At 38.2% G+C, this 9,447-nt stretch overlaps 1 pseudogene; it reads left to right on the top strand.

Annotated features, from left to right (window-relative positions):
- The first annotated feature begins 865 nt into the window (after positions 1-865).
- On the top strand, positions 866-1,552 carry LOC100354790 (rRNA-processing protein FCF1 homolog pseudogene; annotated as a pseudogene).
- The last annotated feature ends 7,895 nt before the right edge of the window (positions 1,553-9,447 follow it).

Genomic DNA, 9,447 nt, shown 5'->3' with positions numbered 1-9,447 from the left:
TATTGGGAAGATTAAATGAGCATGATCTAAAGATGATGGTAACTCTTGCAGACTGTAAATGTTTTCTAAGTGTTACTATCACCACCACCATCATCACACTGTGGAGAAATGGAATGCTTCCAAAGAAAGTTCAGAGAACAGCCATTTAAGACTGTCTGTCTGTCTGTCTATCTTTCTATCTATCTATCTATCTACCTACCTACCTACCTACCTATCATATATGTGTTCCATAAGTTTTCTTATTGATTATGCAGGTAAACATCTAAACACAGACACCTGAGTGTAATGTAACAACCTCCATCTTCTATAGTTCTTTGGCAAAGTATATTAGTACTAAAAATATGTTCAAAGAATATGTTAAGTGATGAAATATATTTAAAGAATATATTATTGGGGGGCAGGTGTCGTGGCATAGAGGGTAAAGCTGCCACCTGCAGTGCCAGCATCTCTTATGGGCTCCGGTTCAAGTCCCAGCTGTTCTACTTCTGGTACAGCTTTCTGCTATGGCCTGGGAAAGAAGTAGAAGATGACCAAAGCCCTTGGGCCCCTGCACCCTTGTGGGAGACTTGGAAAAATCTTCTGGCTCCTGGCTTTCTACAGGTCCAGCTCTGGCTGTTGCAGCCATTTGTGAGTGAACCAGCAGACTGAAGACTTCTCTCTGTCTCTCTCTGTGTGAGTCTTTAAAATAATGAAAAGTAAATCTTTAAAATAATGAAAAGTAATGTGTTATTATCTTAAGCTGTAGCTACATAGGATACTGTGTATGCTTCCTGTTACTTTTCACACTAACACCTACTTTTTCCTCACAGAACATTATCTGTTTAAAGTCATATAATTTACCTTTTAAGAATTAAATATCAAAGCAAGAGTACAGCAAGAGCATGGGGAAGCAAAAGAAAGCAAGGAAGTATGCGACCATGAAGCGAATGCTTAGTCTAAGAGATGAGAGGCTTAAAGAAAAGGATAGATTAAAACCTAAGAAGAAGGAAAAGAAGGACCCCAGTGCACTGAAGGAAAGAGAAGTCCCCCAGCACCCTTCCTGCTTATTCTTCCAATATAACACTCAGCTGGGCCCACCTTACCACATCCTCGTTGATACCAACTTTATCAATTTTTCCATTAAAGCCAAACTGGACTTAATACAATCAATGATGGATTGTCTGTATGCCAAGTGTATTCCTTGTATAACTGATTGTGTAATGGCAGAAATTGAGAAATTGGGGCAGAAGTATCGAGTGGCACTAAGGATTGCCAAGGATCCAAGATTTGAGCGATTACCATGCGCACACAAAGGAACCTATGCAGATGACTGCCTAGTCCAGAGAGTGACTCAGCACAAGTGTTACATTGTGGCCACAGTTGACCGGGACCTAAAACGAAGAATCCGGAAGATTCCTGGAGTTCCTATCATGTATATTTCTAACCACAGATACAACATTGAGCGAATGCCAGATGATTATGGAGCCCCTCGGTTCTAATCCTTCCAAGACAAAGTTTCCTGGCCTTCCTTCGACCAACTTTATCTGTTGCCAAATGACTAAACATGCTATAGCAGGAATTACTATTCTCTACACACTTTTGCTGTATTATGAACTGAGTTTGATCAAATATACATAATTTTTTATCCTGAAAAAAAAAAAAGAATTAAATATCTATAGAGATAATATTCTCTTTCCTATATTTATAGAAAACATTAATTAATGGAATGAGTATACTTCCCCAAGATGTCATATTTCCTGACTTTTTAACAACAGGTCTCCTTCTGTATCTCTGCCAGTCTTTACTCTTTCCATCTGCTTACGCTTTCCTAGTTCTCACTTCATATCTTGACACTCTGTCCTAAAGGTTCACAGCTATAACAGGTAATGTGGTTTAAGCCCTGATTACGACAAGGACTCTGGGATGAGACACCATGGCTTGCTCTAGCTCCATGTTTTATCATTTTGGTAATATCAATTCTTTAAACTTTAATAACTTCACTGGTAAAAGGAATTTTCTATGAGAATTAAGATGAGATTCTTAGCTCACTGCCTGGCAAAAGCAATACCTCAATGAACTTTACCTGCCATTATTAATGTTATCCACATAAACAGCCTCTGAGTTATAGGCAAACACAATTATCTTTAATAAATCTTCCTCAATTCTCCAGACTCCTGTATCATGTTGACATCGATTCACAATGTATCTATAAATGTATATGTCAACCATAATTTCTTCAGAGGTCTTTGTTTTCTCTGGCTTCCTGCAGCTGAAACTTTAAGAGTTTATTATTACTTATTACTATGTGCTTTCACACATTTCATTACAGTCTTTCCAAATGAAGGGATAATGTATTATGACTCAACATTGGATAAATCTATAAATTCATGAGTTTAATTTAGCATGTGTGTATAATCCTCATTCATTAGAGAGATCAAATAAGAGTTCAAATATAAAAATTAACACTGGTTCAAGAGTACCTTTTTTTTTTTTTTTTTTGACAGGCAGAGTGGACAGTGAGAGATAGAGACAGAGAGAAAGGTCTTCCTTTGCCATTGGTTCACCCCCTAATGGCTGCTGCGGCGGGCGCACTGCGCTGATCCAAAGCCAGGAGCCAGGTGCTTCTTCTGGTCTCCCATGCAGGTGCAGGGCCCAAGCACTTGGGCCATCCTCCACTGCACTCCTGGGCCACAGCAGAGAGCTGGACTGGAAGAGGAGCAACTGGGACAGAATCCAGCACCCTGACCGGGACTAGAACCCAGGGTGCCAGCCCAAGAGTACCATTTTAAAATTTTATTTGAGGTAAACAAATTTCATGTATATCAAACATACAGGTTTAGTAATGTAGTAATACTTTCCACCCTACATTCCCTCCTGTCTATGATCTCATAATTTATCACATTCCTCTTATTCCCTCAATTCATTATTACAATGACCTACTTGTAGTTTACTCATAGGATTTACCCTACACTAAGTAAAGAGTTCAACACAAAGTAAGAAGAAAGCACTGTTCAACAACAATAGAGACAAGTGCTATAAACAATCATTGAATATCAAAATGTCAATTTCACTCCTAGACATTATATTATTAGTACTTTATTAGTTACCAGAGATCAGGGAAAACATAAGGTTTGTGTCTTTTTGGGACTGGCATATTTCAGAAAGAATAATAGTTTCCAGTTGCATCCATTTTGCTGAAAAAGACAGGAATTAATTACATCCTTCATGCATTTTGCATTGATTTTTGTATAAGTTATAAGGTAGGGGTCTTGTTTTATACTTCTGTATGCACAGACCCAGTTTTCATAGCAGCATTGTCCTTTCTCCAGGGATTGATTTTAGCCACCTTGTCCAAGATTAGTTGATTGTAGATGCATGAATTGATTTCTGGAGTTTCTATACTGTTCTATTGGTCTTCATATCTTTTTTGTTATTGTTTTTGCCAGTACCAGGCTATTTTCATTATAAAAGCCCTGTTGTATGTCATGTAATTTGGTATTGTGATGCCTCTGGTTTTGTTTTTGTTGTGTAAGATTGCTTTAGGTAACCAGAGACTCTTGTGTTTCTGTATGAATTTTAGAATCATTTTATCTAGATCTGGGAAGAATATCATTGGTAAATTTAGATTGGAATTGCACTGAATCTGTAAATTGCTTTTGGTAGTATATACACTTTGATTATTTTCATTCTTTCAATAAAAGGACTTGGAAGATTTTCCCATTTTTTTGTGTTTCTTCTGTTTATTTTGCTAAAGTTTTGTAATTTTCATTGTAGATATATTTCACCTCATTGGTTGTGGGGAGCAACTGGGAGCAACTCAGACTAGACTAAGTTACTGGAATTAAGACTTATTCTATGCATCTGCTCTCCCACAATATGGCGCTGGGAGAGGAGGAAACAGCTTCTACACAGCTGCCTCCAGTTCAACCAATAAACTGTAGGACCTGCTCCTGATTGGAGGAGAGCAGCGTACTCGGCGTGTGGGTAGCAGAGTTGGGATTGGTGGAAGAGGACTATAAAGGAGGAGAGAGACAACATGCACCAGGAACATCTAAGAGGAACATCTATCTGAAGGAACACCTGTGCAGCCCCCGAGAGAGCCGGCCGGCGGTGTGCCGCTCCCCCGCGGAAGTGGGGAAAGTGGCAGGGGGAACTGCCCTTCCACGGAGGTGGAAGGGATGGTAGCCAACCTGGGAAGGACCAGCAGCCAAACCGGGAAGAACCAGCAGCAAACCCGGGGAGGGCCGAGCAGACGAAAGAACAGCGCAGGGTCCTGTGTAGTTCCTCCACGAAGACGGGGAGCGACAATTGGTTAAATTTTTTGTGGCTATTGTGAAAGGGATTGTTCTTAGGAGTTCTTTCTCAGCCATGGCATTATATGTCTATACAAAGGATACTGATTTTTGTGTGTTAATTTTTTAACCTGGGGCCAGTGCTGTGGCATAGCAGGTAAAGCTGGCACTTGCAGTGCCAGCATTCCATATGGCTGCCTCTTCTAGTCTGGCTGCTTCTCCTCTGATCCAACTCTCTGCTATGGCTTGGGAAAGCAGTTGAAAATAGCTCAAGTGCATAGGCCTCTGCACCTGTGTGGGAGATCCAGAAGAATCTCCCAGTTTCAGACTGACTCATTTTTGGCCATGAAGGCCATTTGGGGAGTGAACTAGCTGATGAAAGACCTCTGTCTCTGCCTCTCTGTGGCTCTGACTTTCAAATAAATAAATAAATCTGAAAAAAATATATATCCTGCCACTTTACCAAACTCATTTTTGAGTTCTAGTAGTGTTACTGAAGTCTTTTGGTTCCCCTAACCTAGAAACATGTCTTCTGCAAATAGCGATAGTTTGACTTCGTTCTTTCCAATTTGTATCCCTTTGTTTTCTATTTTTTGTCTAATGGCTCTGGCTAAAACTCCCAGGATTATATTGAATAACAGTGATGAAAGAGTGCGTCTTTATCTGATTCTGGATCTTATGTGAAATGCTTCCAACTTTCCCCCATTCAGTAAGACATTGGCTATGTTTTTGTCATAATTTGCCTTGATGGTGTTGAAGAATGCTCCTTCTATACCCAATTTGCTTAAGGCTTTCATCATGAAAGGATGCTGTAATTTATCAAATGCTTTCTCTGCATCTATCCAAATAATCTTATGGATTTTGTTCTTTATTATCTTTTTGTAGTGTAAAACATTTATTGATTAGCATATGTTTAACCATCCCTACATTCAAGTGATACATCCTACCTGGTCTGGGTAATTATCTTTCGGATGTGTTGTTGGATTTGATTAGCTAGTATTTTGTTGAGGATGTTTGTCAGGGATAATGGTCTATAGTTTGTTTTCTCTATTGTATCTTTTTCTGGTTTAATAATTAGGATGGACCTATAGAAGGACCTTTAGCAGGAGCTTTGCAGGAATCCCTCCCTTTCAATTGTTCTGAAAAGTCTGAGGAGAATTGGAATTAGCTCTTTCAAAGTCTAGAAGAATTCCACAGTGAAATATCCAGACTTGAGCTTTTTTTTGTTTTTGTTTGTAATCTCTTTTTTACTGATTCAATCTTTTTTTGGTTAATGGTCAGTTTAGGATTTTGATGTCTTTATTATTCAATTTTGGAAGCTGTATGTACCCAAGAATCTATTCATTTTTTCTAGATTTTCCAATTTGTTCCCATACAGCTCTTTGTAGTAATTGTTGATGATTCTTTTTATTTCTGTGGTAAACATTGTTGCATACCATTTCTCATCTTTGATTATATTTATTTGAGTCTTCTCCCTCTTTTTTTTGGTTTGTTGGGCCAATAGTGTATCAATTTTGTTTATTTTTTCAAGAAAACACCTCTTCGTTTCACTGATTGTATTTTTTGGTTTAAATTTTGATTATTTTCTAATTTTTATTATTTCTTCCTACTAAATTTGGAATTGCTTTGTTGTTGTTTTGGGTCCTTTTTCATGCATCAGTAGCTCATTTATTTGATGCCTTCAATAGCATGGAATATCTTTTTCAATCCTTTCACTTTCTGTCTGTGTGTATCTTTGTTTGCAAAGTATGTTTCTTGTAGGAAGCAATTAGATGAGTCACGTTTTTTCATCATTTCAACAAGCCTTTATCTTTTAATTGGAGAATTTAGGACATTTGGCCCTGCAATTTTTCTATAAGTATTATTATTGTTTGCTTTGGATTTCCTTTGTAGTTTTTTTTTTAAGATTTATTTTATTTATTTAAAGACAGAGTTACAGATAGACAGAGAGAGAGAGGTCTTCCATCCGCTTGTTCATTCCCCAGATGGCCACAACAGCTGGAGCTGAGCCAGTCCAAAGCCAGTAGCAGGAGCTTCCTCAAGGTCTCCCATCCACAAGGGATGGGGGCCAAGGACTTGGGCCATCTTCTACTGCTTTCCCAGGCCGTAACAGAGAGCTGGATTGGAAGAGGGGCAGCCGGGAATAGAACCGGCTCCCATATGGGATGCTGGCCCTTCAGGCCAGGGCTTTAACCCGCTGTGGCACAGCGCTGGCCCCTCCTTTGTAGTTTTACTGGGAGTTTTCTATCTTCACATTCTTTCATAATTATGACTATCTTTCTGTGTTTCTTTGTGCAGCACATCCTTTAGAATCATTTGTTATGCCAGATGATTTGTGACAAATTCTTTCAACTTGTTTGTTATGGAAGGTCTTTATTTCACCTTCATTATAAATGAGAGCTTTGCAGGATAAAGTATCCTGGTTTGACAGTGTCTTGATCATTGAGGAATACTGATTTGTTGAACTCTTTACTTAGTGTAGGGTCAATCTTCTGTATATAAAGTTAATTGAAAATAGATCTGAATGAAAAATAAGAATCAGAATAGGAGAGGGAACATGAAGAAGGGTGGGTGCATGGGATGGAGGGAGGGTAGGGTGGGAAGAATCACTATGATCCCAAATTTGTATATATGAAATTTGCGGTTTGTATACCTTAAATAAAAAATTATATTTTCTAAGTAAAATATAATAATAATGTCATTCTTTTTTGCTTTATGATGTTTTATACTAAATTTCATGTTATGTGATATAAAGAGAGCCAGTGTTGCTTTCAAAAACAAAAACAGTATGCATAGTAGTATTTTAATATCAACTGTGTATGGCAAAATGTTAAAAATTGTTTAATCTATGTGTGCTCATTGAACTCCTTTGTACCTCTCAGTATAACCTGAGAATATTAAAATAAAAATTTTAAAAAGCAGATAAAATTTTTAAAAATCATATTGCATGGATAATTAAAAGTAAAATTTCAATTCTTAAAAAAAAAAAAAACTTGTACTATGTCTCTTTATTCTCCCTTAGCATATAGGGTATTTGATGAGAAATCAGCTGTGAGTCTAATTGGAGATCCTCTGAGAGTAATATGGAATTTCTTTTGTGCACATTAGAGTCTTTTCTTTATATTTTATTGTTGAAATCTTGACTACAATGTATAATGGTGAATATTGTTTCTGATCATGTTTATTAGGAGTTCAGTGTGCCCCATGTACTTGTATGCCCCTTTCTTTCTCCATATTATGGAAGTTTTCTGTGATTATTTCACTGAATATGCCTTCAAATCCATTCTGTGTTTTCATACCTTCAGGAACTACTAAGACACAAACGTTGGATCATTTGATAGTATCCCATTATTTTCCAACACTGTTTTTGATTTTTCTAATTTTTTTCTATTTTTTCCCCTTTGGTTTGAGAAAATTTCCAAAGATTTGTATTTTAACTCAGATATTCTTCCTTCTGACTCACCAAGTCTGTTGTTCCAGTACATTTTTTATTTGACATACTGAATTTTTCATTTTTATTATTTCAAATTGATTTCTCTTCAAAATCTCAAGCTCATGGGAATTTTTAATTCATATCATGTATTGATTTCTTTAACTCGTGGATTTGCATCTCATTACTTTTGAATAATAATGACCATAGGTCATTCTTCTGAATTCATATTCAGGATTTTCATCAACTTCTTTGTCTTCGGATTCTAATTTTGAAGTGTTTTTTGTTCCTTTTGCAGAGTCATGTTGTCTTCTTTATTCTTGTTTCTTCAATTTCTGTATTTTTTTTGTAGGCACTTGGGGAAATACTTGTTGGTTTTCTCCTTTGATGGCTTTTATCTTTGAACTATGTCTCTGCAGCTTAGTGATGCGTCTGCTCATTCAATGAATACCCAGAGGTGTATCCTGTACATGGCCAGGGAGCTCTTGTCAGTGATCCATGGTGGGGCTAGTGTCTAGGGTGAAACCAAAGTTTGACATGGTAGATCTCCTCCATTGCCAGAGGGAAAGTATGATCATCTCTGTTGGCATAATCACAACCCGACCTACTCCCTTCCAAGATGATCAATGTCCTTGGTTAGCCCACAGTGAATACAACACTCACCTGCACTGTTTCATGAACTATATATAGATCTGTACAATCCTCTTTGTGAGCATGGACCTCACTGTAGGCAATCAGGTAGCTGTGAGCTTCTGGTGCTGGACACAGTAATTGCCCAGAGACTCAGATATACCCTGTGCCCTCTCATGCAGTCACAGAGTTCCCACAGTTTCAGCATACAGGTCTCCAACAGTGATGGGATATAGAGGAGATACTCTAACCTGCTAGCCTGTCCTATTCACAAATAGAGCAGAGATGTTCCCAGAGCCAGCTGCCTCTGGGTGCTATGTCTTGGCCCTGGAACCTGAGATATGTTGAGAGACTGGGGGCAACTCACAATCCTCTGTTGGTACTCAGCCCCTTGTAAACCTGTCAGCCAGACTCAGAATAACTGGATAGTGTGGATTTTTCCTTCTGGTAAAATACCTAGATCCGATGTGCACATGAAAGCTACCACAGCTGCTATTGGTCAAAATGGCACCCTCACAGAGGAATGTGGAGAAAGAAATGTGCCCTTTATTTGCTGGGTTAGGCAGGTATACTATCTCCCATTAGGGCTCAAGACCAGACTCAAAGGTAGTGTGCTCTGCAGTGCTCTCCCTCTAGCAATATCAGCAGTGGCATGGGCTGCTGCAGACTACCCTCACCTCTCTCTCCAAAGCGAGTGATTCCTTTGACTCGCTGCTGCAGTGATGCTGTGTTTTGTCCACACTCATGGTTGTGCGTTCGCTACTTCCATGCTGATGCACGACATCTCTCTTCCTTCTGTAGATTTTCCACTGCAGATTTCTCTCCAACACTCCCATGGCAATTCATTTCCTCCACTTTTGACATCTAATTTCCCCTCACTTAAAGTGATACATCCTTTCCCTATTCAGCCATCTTGGATTCCTCAGTATCTTTTTATTTGAAGTGTTTTTCATTTTAAAATTAATATTAGAATATAATTCCAGAATCATGGATAAATAGATAAAAAGGTAGATAAGTATTGTAGATATTTTTCTATCATAGTAGCACTGAACAAGTGGTTGAAAACTTGATAACAAAAGCGATGAGGACAGTGGTGATTATTGTGGCAGTGATTGT

This window comes from Oryctolagus cuniculus, chromosome 5, assembly GCF_964237555.1.
Source record: "Oryctolagus cuniculus chromosome 5, mOryCun1.1, whole genome shotgun sequence".
NCBI lineage: Eukaryota > Metazoa > Chordata > Mammalia > Lagomorpha > Leporidae > Oryctolagus > Oryctolagus cuniculus.
This window is presented reverse-complemented; position numbering and strand designations above follow the sequence as displayed.